General features: G+C 45.6%; 1 protein-coding gene across 7 annotated transcripts in view; it reads right to left on the bottom strand.

The window, feature by feature from the left end:
• NT5DC1 (5'-nucleotidase domain containing 1) overlaps nt 1-18,900 on the bottom strand; it is a 267,029-nt gene that overhangs the window by 36,765 nt on the left and 211,364 nt on the right. Inside the window, exon 1 of one of the 7 annotated variants that reach the window (XM_075924012.1) lies at nt 18,039-18,491. The exons of 5 other annotated variants lie outside the window; for them this stretch is intronic. The gene's annotated coding sequence lies outside the window, so the exon portion shown is untranslated. Of the gene's footprint in view, nt 1-14,205; nt 14,497-18,038; nt 18,492-18,900 lie in introns of those variants that run through there. One more of the 7 variants, XM_075924011.1, reaches the window with a different exon arrangement.

Here is an 18,900-nt window from a genome sequence, read left to right as displayed (position 1 = left end):
AAAAGCAGTGAGAGGGGGAAAGAGGGGGAAAGACGTGCAAATAGGGGGGTGGGGCTTCAGAGGCAAGGGGCAAGGCCAGAGCAGGGCCTTGGGAGAAGAGGCAGGGTGGGATGAGTTGTGGCAGAAGAGGCAGAGAAGGGGAGATTCTAACACTCCTGGTGGGTGACATTTTTTAAAATATTACAAAGTTGGAAACGCTATTTGATGAATAGGGATGGACTCCACCATTTGCCTATGTGCTTTTCTAAATTGGAGCTTCTGTACTTAAGAACTCAATTAAAATATACTTTGGAACCATTCTAGGTGAAAGAGGCAACATATTTTACAATTTTCTCCATCTGTCTAATGGGGATATTTCTCTCTCCCATCTTACATGGTTGTTAAAAGGCTAAATTAATCTACTTATTTATCTGCCTATCTTCAGATGCAGGGTGCTATTTATGTAAGAGCAAAGGATAGACTCTGGCTTTAAATGGTAACAATTATATTAATAAATGCATGTATGTTTTAGATTCACAATTGGATTAATTTATAAAGTAAAATTAAATTACTGTAGTAAAATTAATTTATTTTAAAAATTAACTTCTATAATGCTGAATAACCCTTAAAAGGACAGTCAACTGATTTATATTGTTTGTGTTTTGCTCTCTAATGTGTGTGTTTTTCTAAGATGTTGAACATTACAGAAATAAATCAAACTATTTTGCAAATGAGTTAAGAAACCTGATTATTTAAACAGGTGAGACAATTCCAAATTTGTTCAGATAAATGATAATTCACACTATCAGATAACCATAGTAAGAGTCAATACAAAGATATCTTGCCAGTTTGTTAGACAGAAAGGGTAGGATACAGGTTAGTCAATAACTGGGATCCTATTATACACTATTATTTAAATTAAGAGAGGTGCCTTAATGCTTCAGAATGTGACACCACACTGTCACCATATACAACTTAGAAGCTAAGCTTTAGGAAGCCACTAAATATTTCTGGGAAATCATTTTTTTGTCTAATTAGTAGGAAACCACTGGCTGATATATTCAAGGATAAAAAAAGGGAAAAGGTGCTATAAACCTATCTGGGCAAGAAAAAGGTTAATATACCAATGTATTAGTAGTCTGAAAGAGCAGTTTCCAGTGAATCACAATTAGTGGGCAGACGTACAACTGTAGCCAAAATGTGTCATAACATCGATGGTCCTTATTGAGCTGAATATTGCTGTATACATACTGCAAGTCTTCCAAATAAGTTTGGCTTGATACAGCATTTAAAGTAAAAATAAGAGGCAAGCTTTATTCTAGTCAGAAAGAAAATTTTTGCACTGAGCTTACATGATGGGAGAAAGGAAGGTCTGTATAGGTAGGGAGCCTTGTAATGTAACCTCATTTATGGTAAAACCCTTTAAATAATCTGACCTTCTAATAAAAACCTCATTGTCTTTAAAAACAGAAAATATTTAGAGCGTCATGGAACTACCTTTGGGATTATATACTGTGACTGTTCAAAAATGTTACTAAATTTCAATGGGAGTTTGGCTGGCATCACAAACTCAGAATAAAGCCATACCTGTCCAAAAGCTACTGACTACCTTGCTAGCACCAGCTACTGACTACCTTGCTAGCACCATCAGCTCATTTCTTATACGAACAGATGTATTTAATGGACATTAAGTGCTCAGAAGAAGCAGTACATTATGGTACAATTGAAACAGTACTATAGTTTTAAATGATGCTCTCAAGTCATAAGGAAGAATGTCAAGTTCTACAGAACTTGTCTTCTAAAAAGTGGCTCCTGAGTTTCAGGGATATTGTTTTTGTCATTCTGTTCTTTAACTGTAATAAAAGAAAATTTCTTGATACCTTATTCATAGAGATAGCTTCTATTACTCAAGTTAATATGTCTCAAATCCTGTCTTCAATTACACAATGATACTTCCCATGTAATAACTTAAACTAATGGTAATATCAGCTAATTAAACAACATCAGAATCATAGAATCATAAAATCATAGGACTGGAAGGGATCTCGAGAGGTCATCGAGTCCAGCCCCCCGCCCTCAAGGCAGGATCAAGCTCCATCTACACCATCCCTGACAGATGTCTATCTAACCTGTTCTTAAATATCTCCAGAGAGGGAGATTCCACCACCTCCCTTGGCAATTTATTCCAATATTTGACCACCCTGACAGTTAGGAATTTTTTCCTAATGTCCAATCTAAACCTCCCCTGCTGCACTTTAAGCCCATTACTCCTTGTCCTGTCCTCAGAAACCAAGAGGAACAAATTTTCTCCTTCCTCCTTGTGACACCCTTTTAGATATTTGAAAGCCGCTATCATGTCCCCCCTTAATCTTCTTTTTTCCAAACTAAACAAGCCCAGTTCATGAAGCCTGGCTTCATAGGTCATGTTCTCTAAACCTTTAATCATTCTTGTCGCTCTTCTCTGTACCCTTTCCAATTTCTCCACATCTTTCTTGAAATGTGGCGCCCAGAACTGGACACAGTACTCCAGCTGAGGCCTAACTAGTGCAGAATAGAGTGGCAGAATGACTTCACGAGTTTTGCTTACAACACACCTGTTAATACAACCTAGAATCATATTTGCTTTTTTTGCAACAGCATCACACTGTTGACTCATATTCAACTTGTGGTCCACTATGACCCCTAGATCCCTTTCTGCCACGCTCCTTCCTAGACAGTCGCTTCCCATCTTGTATGTATGGAACTGATTGTTCCTTCCTAAGTGGAGCACTTTGCATTTCTCTTTATTAAACCTCATCCTGTTTACCTCCGACCATTTCTCTAACTTGCTAAGGTCATTCTGAATTATGTCCCTATCCTCCAAAGAAGTCGCAACCCCACCCAGTTTGGTATCATCTGCAAACTTAATAAGCGTACTCTCTATCCCAATATCTACATCATTGATGAAGATATTGAACAGTATGGGTCCCAAAACAGACCCTTGAGGAACTCCACTTGTTATCCCTTTCCAGCAGGATTTAGAACCGTTAACAACCACTCTCTGACTACGGTTATCCAGCCAATTGTGCACCCACCTTATCGTGGCCCTATCTAAGTTATATTTGTCTAGTTTATCAATAAGAATATCATGCGAGACCGTATCAAATGCCTTCTCCCTTATCCACAAGGCTCGTTATCTTATCAAAGAAAGCTATCAGATTAGTTTGGCATGACTTGTTCTTCACAAACCCATGCTGGCTATTTCCTATCACTTTATTATCTTCCAAGTGTTTGCATATGATTTCCTTAATTACCTGCTCCATTATCTTCCCTGGGACAGACGTTAAACTGACCGGTCTATAGTTTCCTGGGTTGTTCTTATTCCCCTTTTTATAGATGGGCACAATATTTGCCCTTTTCCAGTCTTCTGGAATCTCCCCTGTCTGCCATGATTTTTCAAAGATCATAGCTAAAGGCTCAGATACCTCCTCTATCAGCTCCTTGAGTATCCTGGGATGCATTTCATCAGGACCTGGTGACTTGCTGACATCTAACTTTCCTAAGTGATTTTTAACTTGTTCTTTGTGTATCCTATCTTCTAAACTTACCCTCTCTCTGCTTGTATTCACTACGTTAGGCACACCTCCAGACTTCTCGGTGAAGACCGAAACAAAGAAGTCATTGAGCATCTCCGCCATTTCCAAGTTTCCTGTTACTGCTTCTCCCTCCTCACTAAGCAGTGGGCCTACCCTGTCCTTGGTCTTCCTCTTGCTTTTAATGTATTTATAAAAGGTCTTCTTGTTTCCCTTTATGCCTGTAGCTAATTTGATCTCATTTTGTGCCTTTGCCTTTCTAATCTTGCCCCTGCATTCCCGTGTTGCTTGCCTATATTCATCCTTTGTTATTTGTCCTAGTTTCCATTTTTTATGAGACTCCTTTTTTATTTTGAGATTGTGCAAGATCTCCTTGTTAAGCCAAGCTGGTCTTTTGCCATATTTTCTATCTTTCCTACACAGCGGAATTGTTTGCTTTTGGGCCCTTAACAACGTCCCTTTGAAATACTTCCAACTCTCCTCAGTTGTTTTTCCCTTCAGTCTTGCTTCCCATGGGACCTTACCTACAAGTTCTCTGAGCTTATCAAAATCTGCCTTCCTGAAATCCATTACCTCAATTGTGCTGGTCTCCCTTCTACCTTTCCTTAAGATCATGAACTCTATTATTTCGTGATCACTGTCCCCTATACTGTCTTCCACTTTCAAGTTCTCAACTAGTTCCTCCCTATTTGTTAAAACCAAATCCAGAACAGCTTCTCCTCTGGTAGCTTTTTCAACCTTCTGAAACAGAAAGTTGTCTCCAATGCAGTCCAGAAACTTATTGGATAGCCTGTGCCTCGCTGTGTTAGTTTCCCAACATATGTCTGGATAGTTGAAGTCCCCCATCACCACCAAATCTTGGGCTTTGGATAGTTTTGTTAATTGTTTAAAAAAGGCCTCATCCACCTCTTCCACCTGGCTAGGTGGCCTGTAGTAGACTCCTAGCATGATATCACCCTCGTTTTTTACCCCTTTTAGCTTAATCCAGAGACTCTCTACACAGCTATCTCCTACATTCATCTCCACTTCAGTCCAAGTGTGTACATTTTTAATATACAAGGCCACCCCTCCTCCCTTTTTTCCCTGTCTGTCCTTCCTGAGCAAGCCATACCCTTCCATACCAACATTCCAATCATGCGTCCCATCCCACCAGGTTACTGTAATACCAATGATATCATAGTTGTATTTATTGGTTAGCAATTCCAGTTCTTCCTGCTTATTACCCATACTTCTCGCATTTGTATATAGGCATCTAAGATACTGATTTGATCTTGCCTCCCTGTTGTGCCCTGACCCTCCTTTCTCCTTGCCATTATAGGCCGTAGTCCCCCCCATTTCCAACCCATCTCCCAGTCCCGCACATTCAGCACTTACCTGTGGGCTTTGCTCACCTGCCCCCGACAAACCTAGTTTAAATACAGAATACAAATCTTGAAAACACACACTCATAGCCAGATAAAAGAGTTGAGCAAATTTTAGTGGGAAATTACCTAATATCAAAAACAGCTGCTTTTTTACACTGGGTGCACTGTGTTTCTTGTTCCACTAAAAAGGCATGCATAGACATCCTTTTGCACAAGTGCTAATAGTTTCCAATAATACAGTTACTCCTCCCAAGTAGTGGTGAGTTAGGTCACAGATAGAGTGGACTTGGACCACAGGTTTCAAAAACTAAGCAAAGCTTCCTGTATGTACAGGTTGCAGTTTAGTTGCACTGATGATAATGGAAATAACTGTAGTAAATCTTCCACATATTGGCTGGAGAATTGTTTGGCCTGCATAGGAAGCTCTCTGACTACTACTGTCTCATTAAGAAAAAATAATTTGATATTGGTTTAAATAATTTTGGCAATACAGATTTAAACATGAAAGAGAAACCAACTCATTTGATCTGACATCAACAGAGTTTAAGAACTAAATAATACAGGTAAGGAGAACTCTAGGGACTTAATTCCTTGTAGGAGCCCCACAAATGTGCATGTATCCCATGGTAAAATTAAACATGACATAGAGAGAGGGCCGAGGAAAAGTATCATCTGATTCCATACATATTATAACCTAATTATCCAGACTCACAATAGTTAACCAGTTCAAATAGCACTAGAAACACAGTATTTTGTGTTCCTTAAAAAAAAAAAAACTTAGGATGTGACACTTGGACACGAAATTCAGATGTTCCAGTACAGTCACCAGAATTCTTCTCTTTCGTTCCCTCTTCTCCCCTCATTTCAACCATCCAAAACCAGTAACCAAACTTGGGAGGGCAAAAAGGAAGAGTGCAAAAGCACTGCTTCCTAATCCACAACATATCTAACATGGCCCACTATAGGCTATTGCTTCACTCAAAAGTTTTTCCTGCAGGACGACAGAGTGGTGTCATCAAGTCCCACTTGAGTGCGACCTTGCTGCTTCCTCATGCCACTTGGAATTGCTATTTTAAACCAAGCCCCTACTCCCCTTCCTCTACCCCCACCCCACAGGGCTTTCAACTCCAAGAAACATGGCACAGTAGCTGGCAGACCCCACATTCAGCCATGGCAGCTGAGGGGGGCGGGGGAAGGTACGGTGCTTGGGACAGCAGCCTGGGGACAGGTGCTAGGAGCAGGGCTCCCAGCCGGGCTTTGTGCCAGCAGCAGGCTCTTGGGGGCTCCCCTGCCATCAGGCTCTTGGGGAGCTGGAGCATGGTGCCCAGCTGCCCGGAGTCTGACTGTCCCCACGGAGACTCACCCCACCCCAGCGGCTGCACTTACTGCGGCTGCCAGAACACCCCTGAGCCACCTGCTTTTCCCATCTCAGCAGACTGCAGTGCCCTGGAGCACCGTGTGCACATGGTACTACCTGAGTCTCACTGCGCCCCAGATGGGGCAGGCAGGCACCCCTGCGTATCCCTGGGTGCTGGGGCAGGCAGGCATCCCTGGGTGCTGGGGTTGGAGCTGGGCCTGGTGAATGCCACAGCTCGGTGAGGGGAGAGGGGGAAGAGGAGTAGGATGGTGAGGGAGAGAAATGGCCTGGACTGGCGGGGGCTGGAGAAGGGACCCTGGCTCATGGGGGAGAAGGGGAAGGGGCCCAGGCTGGTGGGGGTAGGGGAAGGAGAAGGGACCCAGGCTGGCATGGCCACAGAGAGGGGGGTTGGTAAGAGCAAGCACAGCGAGCAGGGATCGCAGCCCATGTATGTGCGTGTGTGTGTGTGTGCGTGCGCAAACAAAATTTTAAAAACACACAAAGAAACACTCCGGGCTAAATATTTTGTGGAAATGGTCCAGTTTGAGTTAGGAACATAAATGAGTAGCTGAGTATATGAGAAAAGAGACAGAATTCCCAAATCAAGTACAGTCCTGAAAATTGACATAACTGAGCAAATGTTGAGAAAGACTGAACCAAGGTGAACTAGAAAAATAGGATGAACCTGGAATAGGATTGCTTCTTAGTACATTTTACAGAAAAGATATAACAAACAGAAATTTGGAGTAGTGCTCTGTTTTGGCACAACTAAAACAATGCTTAAAGTTTGAAAATTAAAAGACAAAGTTTGGAAATCAAGTTGAATATAGCCCTTTTTTGTGAAAACACAGTGAATGATAAGAGTTTATAGGAATGAAGAAAAAATACATTTTATGGAATTCCCATTTTAAAAAATTACTAAAATTAATATAATAAAAATAACTATTTTTGAAAAAAGCAATCATTTCAATAAAGCATGTACATTTTCCTTTTATTTAAAAAATTAATTGAGTTACGGACCTGAGCAATGCCAAGTAAATCTGCTAGTACTTGATATATGTAATACTGTACTGAACAATTTCACTGGCCAATTAAAATTAAATGTATACAAAGCTTTAAGCTATGAACTGAACTCTGCATTTATTTAGAGTAGTATACAGCCCTGCAAGAAATATCACCCTGTAAGAACTAAGGGTTGCAAAATTTTTCCAATGTACTAATTGTAATACAGCTGCTGAAAAGTATTTTATTTTAGGAATTTTTAATCTGCCCATCTTCTCTGCATGTAAGCTTCTTGCATTTCTTTTCTCACATTTTATAATCTGTTAATTTTATAACCATTTATACAAAACAATAACAGCAAATCACACTATATTACATTACTGCAAGGTTTTGTCAATTTCAAAACAAGATTTAGGTTGTTGATACACCCAAAACAGAATCTCCACTGATTTTATTTTCTAATTTAATATTTTCTTAGCACTGAAAGTAATCTCCTACTTGTGATAACTGTTTATCCTTGACTCCCTTCAGTCCTTTTTATCCCATACTCCATGGAGTAAGAGAGGCTATTCCTAAAGGCTCTCATTCCTAACTAGTGCTGACTTGTTCGTTCAAACATTTGCATCCATTGAATGAAACATCGGTCTGTGTCATCATCAAAAATGCAAAACTACAGACAGAGAGAAAAATGTCCTGAAGTACACAGTATTAGTACTTTTTATTTTCAGACACAAATGAAGTCACTTATTAAGGGACAGATGCGTAGTTCAGGAGAACTATTTTTATTTGTAAAATCTTTTCAGAGAAATTAAGATTAGAAGAAAATGCTAGACCTTATTTTGTCTTTCAGTTACGATGGCCCCAAATTATTATTTAATTATGTTCTCAAGCCCTGATAATGTCCAAAACTGTAATCCTGGAAACATAGCCACACATTGTTTATTAACTAGAAGCCACAGTTATGGATTAGGACCCTATCGTGGTAGGCACAGTTCAAACACATAACAAAATAGAGACAGGGCACCAAAGAGCTTACCCTCGAAAGTAGTGGTTCTCTAGTGTATTTGATTGGGCCCTCCTTGTTTATATCTGTAGTAATTTATGCCCTTCCCCCTACCACATGTACATATACTACCACCCAAATCTGAAGGCAAAGTGGAGAGCAGTGGATAGTGGCTAAAAGTCCAGCTCTGAAGGCAGTGCTGCACCAGCAGAAGCATAGAAGTAAGGCCATTGCCACTCTTACTTCTGCACAGCTGCTATCACCCCCCGGCTGAAAGCATGATCCCAACTAACTCTGAGAGAGAGAGAGACAGAGAGAAATAGAGAGAGAGAGAGAGAGAGAGTGTGTGTGTGTGTGTGTGTAAGCTGTGCACTTGGGTGCCCACCCGATTTGTGGAGTGCCCACAGCAAGCATCAGATATTCTATAGGTGGTGTACATCTGCACATGCCTTAGTGTGCATAAGAAAATGTATTCTGCACAATGATGGGGAAAAATTAGAGGGAACATTGGTAGGGGGAAAGGAAAGCTTGAGCCTGAGTTGTAGGGTTATAATTGTCCTCTTTATCCCACCTCCCGGTGTGTGTATGGCCCTTCTGCATTAGCCCTAGCCACCACAGTCTGACAGCCCCAACTTTTTAAATGTTTAAATTCAGTAAAATAAAGCACACAGCTCACACCTCCCTTAACACATTTCCATGCCACCCTTGGGAAGCTTGCTCCCTAGTTTGAGAACCACTGGTTTAAATTAAGCACCTGCTTACCTTCACACATGCATAGTCTCACTGACCTCAATGACTATTCACCCATGCAAAGCAAAGTACATACATAACTGTTTGTAGGATCAGAGCCCAAAGCTGTTATTCTGTGTGAAGTGATAGTACCGTACAGTCTAAAAATGAAATATTGTCTTGTGTATGCATGGGGAAGCAAACAGATGATGGAATGATTTGGATCTAGCATAAACCAGCCTCACTGAAAGATCAGGACCGGTAACATGAGTAGAGGATGCTACCACTCCATGGCTGACAGCCTGAACCCAACTAACTCCAGGTGAGGGACCTTCAAAGCATGGGTGAGAGGATATAAACAGCAGGACAGAAGTTAGCCAAACACAGATAGATGTAAGAGGTGAAAAAGACCAACGCAATTAACTTGATTGTCTCCATTGAAACAAAATTATTCCTAGTGCTTAGTCCAGTCTAATTAAGTGTCCCACATGATGGGTTTCCCCCTCTCCCCTTAGGAGACCATCCCTCAAACATAAAAATCTCAGTATTGGGAAGCTTTTCTGAACTCCTTCCTGTCAATAAACGAGTAGCCCAGAACTGAACACAATGTTGCAGATGTGGTCATAGTATGCCCCAACAGGTATTGTTTCTGTGTTAACCAATTACAGTAAACTTACAATAATCCGGCACCTTTAGGACCCAGGGGGGTGCCAGATTATCAAATATGCCGGACTATCGGAAGGGGGGGCTATGATGGGTCTGGGGTGGGGTGGGGGTGGATGCCACCCCAGGCCCCTCATAGCCCCCCCTTCCGATAGTCCGGCTCTGCCCCAGGCGTCCCTGATTCAGCTGCTTCTGAAACTGACCAGCAGCGGCTGAATCGGGGATGCCTGGGGCAGAGCAGCTGGAGTGCTGCTGGGTTAGTCCAGTGCGGCGAGATCAACCCGGCAGCACCCCAGCTGCTCTGCCCCAGGTGTCCCCAAGTCAGCCGCTGCTGATACTGACCAGCGGCTGACTCCAGGAAGCCAGAAGCAGAGCTGCTCTGCCCCGGGCTTCCTGGAGTCAGCCGCTGGTCAGTTTCAGCAGCAGCTGAATCGGGACACCTGGGACAGAGCAGCTCTAATGGTCCGGCTGCCCGGAACACTTCCGGGTTCCTGATGGTGCCGGACCATCAGGAGTGCCAGACCATCAGAGTTTTACTGTAACTAGGATCCTTTGACAGGGGGCTGCTCCATCCCAGCCAGGCCTGCCACATTGTGGCACTCGCTGGGGAGCTGATCTAGCTGGGTGGGCGCTGGTTGTGGGGTTACTCTAGCAAGCATGCCAGTAAGGGGAATGCTTACCGAGTAACTAGTTAACCTTTACATCCCTAGTGTAAAGTGCCATGAAAGTTTAGATAAAACTTTAAGCTCTGGTTCTTGATTCAGAAATTCTTCTGTCTTTTAACAAATCTTGCATTATATCAAAATTTTCAATTTGTAGTGTCATACTTTCAGTGACAATATAAAGTGATACCAAGCATTGTGATCTCACTAAAAGAAATATCAAGCTATACGGGCAGAAATGAGACAAGAGCTTCCATACATAATAGCAAGAATAATACAAAGACTGCCAGACATTATAATTTTTTTAGTTTTATTTAGCTCTACTAGCTTTGCACCAATAAAAATGATTCCTTTAACACAACTCTGTTTTGCTGTTTAGAGTAATTTTTAGATATAGAGGCATTAGCCTGAGATTTCCTTATTTTTGCTACTTTGTGCTAGAATCTTAGCTCACAAAAATGCATGTAAGTAAGCAATGTATGTGAATTCAAACTCAAGAAGCAATATCTATCCAAGGATCTCCAAACAATTATCAAATATTATATTAACTAAGCATCACAAAAGCTTATACTACAGAACCCACAGTGCAGTTAGCTCCCCCGGAGTGGGGCCAGGAGTTCACTCCTGGCATGCAATGGCTGTTGGTTCCGCTCCTGGAGAGCCAGCTGTGCTGCGGGTTCTGCAATATAAGCTTTATACAGCAGTCGGTATTGGGGGTGGGCAAGCTCTAAGTACATTTAAAAGGCATAGCCGCAGCAGGGTAGGTCAGGGACTCAGTGCGAGGGGTGTGGGTCTCTGGGTAGTAGAAGCTGGGTTGCCTGCTTGCCCGGCTCCTACTATGTTTAAATTGCAGAGCCACAGTGAGACCCCCTTATTGACTACTCGATACAAATTGTATTGAGTATACGATTAGTCAAATACCTGCTTCTTAACATCCTTACCCCAAAGTTTAAAGTTTTTCTACTATTTTGAAGCATCTTGTCCCTACATAGTCATTCAATGTATCTCTAGTACAGCTGAGTTCTGTGAGGTGCTGAATGTCTTGAGTGGCACTGAGACTAGGCCAGTGGTTTTCAAACCTGGCAATCTGCAGAGTATGTCTAAGATTTCCAAAGGGCCTCACACCTCCAGCTGAAATTTGTTAAAGGACCGCAAACAGGGTTCCCTCTAAATCCAATGCAGAGGCCCTGGGCTCCTATGTAGGTAGCTGGTGTGTCCTCCTTTCTCCTGGCTGTGACAGCTCTTTGCAGAGACTGGAGGAGTGCATCTCTCCCCCAGCCGTGGCCCCAGCAGCAGGGATAGCAGGGAGCTGCTATGACCAGGGAAGAGATGTATCCTTTGACCCCAGAAGCAGGGATAGCAGGGAGCTGCTATGGCCAGGGAAGAGATGTGTCCTCTGACCTCAGCAGCAGGTATAGCAGGGAGCTGCTATGGCCAGGGAAGAGATGTGTCCTCTGATCCCAGCAGCAGGTTAGGATTAAGAAATGGGCTTTAGCGGCTGCAGCCCACAATCCTGGTCTAGGGGAACCCCTTATATCTAGGGCTACAACCACTAAAGCCCCTGTGTTCTGAGCTAGCCCTTGCTGGTGGGAGGGGTGGCTGCTCCATGCTTATGGCTGCAGCTGTGTTGCCACTAGCACAGGGAAGGTGTCCCTGTGCTACCCTCACCTCTGCAGTTCCCATTGACCAGAAATTGCAGGGGGGAGGAGGGAAGGTGCCTGCAGGTGAGCGTGGGGCAGTGCAGGTCTTGTGGTGCCATCAGTTCCCCCCAACAAATGGAGGCTGCACCAGAAAAGCACTTTGCACCCCAACCCAGCCCTGAGTTCCCTGCTGCATCTTAAGTTCCTAACTCCCTCCCAAACCCTGCTCCCCAACTATGAGCCCCCGCATCCTAATTCCCTCCCAGACCCCACACCTTAACTTTGAGCCCCTTCCCACTCTCTAAGTCCCCAACTCCCTCTCAGACTCCTAACCTTGAGCTTGCTGCACCACACTGGCTCTTTCCTAGACCCCACACCTGAACCCTGAGTCCTCCTGCACCCTCTCCTCCCACCCCAGTCTCCTACCTAAGCCCACTCCTGCTCTCCCAATCTCAAGCCCCCTTCTGCACCCCAACACCTAATCCCCAACCCCATCCCCGAGCCACAGCCCTCATCCCCGAGCCTCCTCCCACACTCCAAACTAGCGATGTCAACCTGTAGTCCACTACAGGATTAACTGATAAACCAATAACCCAAGGTTTATCTCATGAACTAAATAAACTCTGTATTAGGGATGTTAAATACTGATTAATTGAATAGTTGAGTAATCTCATTAATTCTTATCAGTTAGTCAACTATTCTATAGCACCTGGGGGCAGGGCTGGCCGGCAGGGCACTCCAGCACCATTCCCAAGGAACCCCCAGATACTGCGCTGCTGCTCCTGTATCAGAGGCAGCAGAGTGCGGTACCAGGCAGAGGCTGGTCTGTGAGGGGAGGCAGTTTCAAAACCAGGTCCCCTAGCAGACTGGCTGTTGCCCCAATACAGAGGCAGCACTGTGGGGTGGCAGCAGCCCCTGTCTGGGGAGAGACAGGGGAGTTGTGCTCCTGGACTCAACACAGTTGCCTGTCCCCCTAACTCCTAATGCACTTTAAATGCAGAGCCACAGCAGGGGTAGGTCCCAGACCTGGCGTGAGCCAGAACTGAGCCAGGCTTTCTGCCCACCTGGCTCCTAATACACTTTAAATACGGAGCAGCAGTAGGGGTAGGTCCAGGACCGGTTGCAAGTCAGGGCTGAGCCTGCTAAAAAATGTACTAGCCAGAGGACGGGGAGAAGGAGGAATGTGTGTAGTCTATGGCATTAACCTATAAGCTTTTCCTTATTGGTTAATTGACTATGTTATTACATCCCTACTCTGTATCGGAGCCGGGGGAGGAGCTGGCTTTAAGAAGGTTCCCCATGACCACCAGATCCGCCTGTCCCACTGCCTCTGTTAGAGAGGCAGCAGAGTGGGGGTTGGGGATGGGGAGGGGGAGGCAGGCTGGAGCCCATATGCTGGGGACCTGGCTTTCAAGCAGACTCCCCCTTGTGTGCTGGCTCCACAGAGCTGGGTGTCCCTACCCCTGCTTCTGCTTCCTACAGAGGCAGTGAGGGGAGCAGGCAGGAGCTGGTGCTTTAGATTGGTGCAGGTCCCAACATCCGTTTCACACATGGCCGTAAAAAAGTGAGCAGGGTCACTGACTGCAAATGAAAGGAGGCCGCCGACCCTCAGGATCGCTTCCCAAGAGGTTTGTTCCGCAGTGATTTAAACAGAAAATGTCACTTCCACTCAGATTCTCCCGGCTTGCTTCCCCGAAGGTGAGGAGCCGCCTCAGAGTCAGCGGGCGCTGTGATTCCTGGGGCATCTCTTGCAAATGGAAAACCAATCGACCCAGCCCTCTCTCTGGATGGGTCCCCCCCCCTTACATTTCCGGAGGCAGCCAGATCCCTGCAGGGGAGCCGGGACGCCTGGCGGCACAGGGACGCGGGGAGAGACATGCAACTCGGGCGGGCCCACACACGTGTCCCGGCGAAGTGTAACACGTCCCAAGCCAGCGCTGCTCCAGCCTGGGCGGACGCTCCCCGCCCCCCACGGCCGCGGGTGACACACGAAAGCCCCTGGCGCGGCTCCCCGGTCCCTGCCCCTCTCCCGCGGCAGCGGGGCCGATCCGCTCCCCCCGCTCGGCAGCCCGCACCCGCGGCGTCATGCCCCCCCCCGCATTAGCCCGCGGTGCATCCGGGCCGGTCCTGCCGCCTCCCCGCCGCTGCTCCATCCCGGCACAGGGGGCAGGGGCGGGAGGGATCCCGCAGCGCAGCCGGGCAGAAGTTTCCCTTCTCCGCCCCCCCCCCCTTACCTCGCCCCGCGTCTCCTCCTCAGCCCGGCCCCGCCCGGCAGCCGGCGGGGGAGCCGCTCCGGACGCCCCCTGCTCATGGAGTCGGCCGGGCCATGCCCGCGGCTGGGCGAACCGAGGCGCCTGGGGCCGGGCGCGGCGCGGAGCGGCAGCGGGATGTGCAGGCGCCGCCGGGACGCCCGAGCTCCGCCAGAGGGAGGAAACCGCAACGTCACCGACTGCAGCTGGGGAGGGGAGGAGAAGGGAAGCGCCTGGGGAGCCCCCTCCCCCGCCGTCCAGCCCCCTCCCCGGCTTTGGCTCCCGGCCGGAGAGCAGAGCACGACCCCACCCGGTGGGGCAAGCCCTCCCCCCAGCACAGACAAGGCACGTGCCGCACCCTGGGCCAGTGCGGGCTAATCTCCTGCGCCTTTGCACCCACCCGGATCCTGCTGCTGCTTGTACCCACTCTATGCCAACCACACAGAGAACAAGTCTAGCTGCCGACTGGCCCTGCACATCCAGACTCCCTGGGGGTATGGCTACACAGCAAAGTTATTTCAAAATAACTTTCCTAGCATCTACAAAGCCAAACTGCTAGTTCGAAATAAATTTGAAATAGCGGAGAAAGGTTCGATTGAAATTTAATTCATTTTGAGATACTATTTCTATAAATAAAATTATAAGAACATAAAAACATAAGAATATAAGAATGGCCGTACTGGGTCAGACCAAAGGTCCATCTAGCCCAGTAGCCTGTCTGCCGACAGTGGCCAGTACCAGGTGACCCAGAGGGGGCGGACCGAACTCAATGATCAAGCGATTTGTCTCCTGCCATCCTTCTCCAGCCTCTGACAAACAGAGGCCAGGGACACCATTTCTATCCCCCTGGCTAATAGCCTTTTATGGGCCTAACCTCCATGAAATTATCTAGCTTCTCTTTAAACTCTGTTATAGTTCTAGCCTTCACAGCCTCCTCTAGCAAGGCGTTCCACAGGTTGACTACGCGCTGTGTAAAGAATAACTTTCTTTTATTAGTTTTAAACCTGCTACCCATTAACTTCATTTGGTGTCTTAGGAAGGAACAATCAGTTCCATACATACAAGATGGGAAGCGACTGTCTAGGAAGGAGCATGGCGGAAAGGGATCTAGGGGTCATAGTGGACCACAAGTTGAATATGAGTCAACAGTGTGATGCTGTTGTAAAAAAAGCAAATATGATTCTAGGTTGTATCAACAGGTGTGTTGTAAGCAAAACTCGTGAAGTCATTCTGCCGCTCTACTCTGCACTAGTTAGGCCTCAGCTGGAGTACTGTGTCCAGTTCTGGGCGCCACATTTCAAGAAAGATGTGGAGAAATTGGAAAGGGTACAGAGAAGAGCGACAAGAATGATTAAAGGTTTAGAGAACATGACCTATGAAGCCAGGCTTCATGAACTGGGTTTGTTTAGTTTGGAAAAAAGAAGATTAAGGGGGGACATGATAGCGGTTTTCAAATATCTAAAAGGGTGTCACAAGGAGGAAGGAGAAAATTTGTTCCTCTTGGTTTCTGAGGATAGGACAAGGAGTAATGGGCTTAAAGTGCAGCAGGGGAGGTTTAGATTGGACATTAGGAAAAAATTCCTAACTGTCAGGGTGGTCAAATATTGGAATAAATTGCCAAGGGAGGTGGTGGAATCTCCCTGTCTGGAGATATTTAAGAACAGGTTAGATAGACATCTGTCAGGGATGGTGTAGACGGAGCTTGGTCCTGCCTTGAGGGCGGGGGGCTGGACTCGATGACCTCTCGAGGTCCCTTCCAGTCCTATTATTCTATGATTCTAGTTCTTCTATTATGGGAACTAATAAATAACTTTTCTTTATTCTCCCTCTCCACACCACTCATGATTTTATATATCTCTATCATATCCCCCCTTAGTCTCCTCTTCTCTAAGCTGAAAAGTCCCAGTCTCTTTAGCCTCTCTTCATATGGGACCTGTTCCAAACCCCTGATCATTTTAGTTGCCCTCCCCTCTCCCATCTTCTCTATTCCCCTCATGGCGTGCCAGGTGCAGGGTCTGCTGGCTGGGTGCTGGCAGGCTTGCACCTGGCACGGGCACCGTAGCCAGTACGTGCCCCTTTAAGGGGCCCGGGGCCGGGAGGGGGGCAATAGAGTTTCCCTGGTGGTGCCCAGAGTGGCCACCAGGGAAAGCTGGGGAGGGCTAGCCTCCCACTAGTTCGAATTAAGGGGCTACACAGCCCTTAATTCGAACTAGTAAGTTCGAACTAGGCTTAGTCGTAAAATGAGGTTTACCTAGTTCGAACAAAGCGCTCCGTTAGTTCAAATTAAGTTCGAACTAGCGAAGCGCTAGTGTAGCACCTATGAAAGTTAATTCGAACTAACGTCCGTTAGTTCGAATTAACTTTGTAGTGTAGACATACCCTAATAGATTAGTAAGACATGATTTCCCTTTACAGAAACCATGTTGACTTTTGTCCAACAAATTATGTTCATCCAGGTGTCTGACAATTTTATTCTTTACTACAGTTTCAACTTATTTGTCCGGTACTGAAGTTAGACTTACTGGTCTGTAATTGCCAGGATTTCCTCTTGAGCCTTTTTAAAATGCCTTCCTATTTTTAAATGCCTTCCTAGATTGCAGAAAACAAAATTGTATCACAATTAGGTTCCAAGCTTAGGGCCCTGTACTGTCCAGCTAGGTCAGACCCTTTATCCATATTGAAGTTTTCCTTGAGCTACTTCCCCTACCTTGCCTCTGGGTCTCCCACTCTCTTCCCTGGTTACGCAAGGTCCCTCCAAGGCCTTCCTTCCTGGATAGCTTTCCTCCATATGCTGAAGATGGCTGTCCTGCTCTGTTATTCCCCTGATGGAGCTTTGTTGATCCTGTCTATTTCCTACAGCTTTTTCCCTCCCCACAGACTCTGTCAGCATTTAAACCTGGTTCCATTTTTACAGGAAGAACCTGATTCCTGAGAGGTGGGGTAATTAATCAGGGTTGGGCTTAGCACCAGGCCTCCTAGGCCAAAGGCAAGTCACCTTGTTACACATCCAATCTTTTCATCATTCCTGCTATCCAAGCCACACAACAGCCCTGGCCTTTTGCTTCATTCTCCAATGTGTGTTTTTATAGCTTCTTCCAAGAGCCTCCTTATGCATGGAACCTCCTTCCTGAAGTGTGTTGCCTTGGCTCCACTTTCAGTTCAAAGCACATGTCTATCATGAGGCCTATGAACAATATTAAAAAATAAAATAGGAAGGTATAGACCCCTCCAGACACTCACAATAATTAACCAAAGCAACGGTATATCTTTGTGCTCTAACCCTTGTACTACTCCTTCTTCCCTTCCAGAGGTGCAATCATTCCTTATCATATCTTAACTCATATTGCTAAATCCTGCCAGGAAGGAACACTGCAGCTCTTTTTTTTTTTTTTGCACCAAATTATAAAGTACCAATCAGAGGGAGGGAGGTAAACATAGCTTAAAGCTCACCTTTGCACTCCCCTACTCCTCGTGCTGCTCTACATAGGCTACTCCCTCTGATTATGATAGCACAACTTGAAGGCTGCTCTAATTTGTAGCAAGCTATACAAATCCCCCGCCTTATTAGGAGCCTCTTGATCACAATGTTTTCCCCATGCTGTCAGTAAAAGGAGTATTGAGTCTCTGTAGGGGCTGTGTGCCTCTTGTGGTTACCTTCTCAGAGTTGGTTAAGGCCAGATCTCACTAGCAGCGTGATACAAAGCAGCCACCTCACCTAGGAGAATTTGTCTCCTGAATTTGTATTACTTTGTACATTGTCAAGTACACAGATGGAGATGTAAATACACATATATGAAAATAAATAAGTAATCACCTACCTTTCTTCCTTTCACAGACTCTTCAAACTCTTCTCTTGCTGCCTTATTCCATGGTGGTGAAGATGGCAGTATTGTTAGCTAGAAGGGAAAAACACGAGAACCCTTCCCGATGGTTCTTTTTAATATAAACTGAGCCACTTTTCTGCTTTAAGTTTCCTTCTTTTCCTTCTGCTTATTCTCTCCTTTGTGTCTCTGAGATGGTTTAAGCCACAACTAGGAAACAGGTAGTAAGTCAGATGTAGAGATAAACTGCAGCAGATTTTGGTGTGACAGAAGAAATTGCAACATCAGCAAGCTCAGCAACTGGAAAGCAAAAAAGCTGCTGTGCACAGCAGAGTACCACGGAGGCCCTCTTGTCCATTCTCCAAATAAGGCACGAAGTTCCAGAGGTTTCAGGAGGAGAGCAATCGTAAAGCAGGCAGAAGGGTGCCTCATGCCCTTGGCACAGCTGTTTGTCATAAACCACTGAAAAGGATTCAAGAAACAGGAAGAGCGTGGGTGTATCAGCCAGTCTGCATCCTGTCACAGTTCCTCAAAGTTCTCTCAAGTCATGTTCATGCCCTCCTGGGTCCAAAACAGTTCCCTTTAGTGGTCAGGTGCCAGTGAGGCTTTGATCCACAATATGTGTCCTTCGCAAGACAATAGTGGTCATCACAGTAATTTCTATTACTTTTATATTACCGAGGATCAAGCCTACATTTAGCCTCATATGCCTCTTGTTTCCCTGTATGACAGCTGTTGCGGTACTGAACTCTCCCGTGACTTCTCTCCTATTTCTTGCTCCCTCTTTCTCTTTGAATTAGCCTCTACTTGAAACACTAAACTCCACTTTTTCTGATTGCAAGCATCACTCTAGGGTTGC

This window comes from Pelodiscus sinensis, chromosome 3, assembly GCF_049634645.1.
Source record: "Pelodiscus sinensis isolate JC-2024 chromosome 3, ASM4963464v1, whole genome shotgun sequence".
NCBI classification, from domain to species: Eukaryota; Metazoa; Chordata; order Testudines; family Trionychidae; genus Pelodiscus; species Pelodiscus sinensis.
This window is presented reverse-complemented; position numbering and strand designations above follow the sequence as displayed.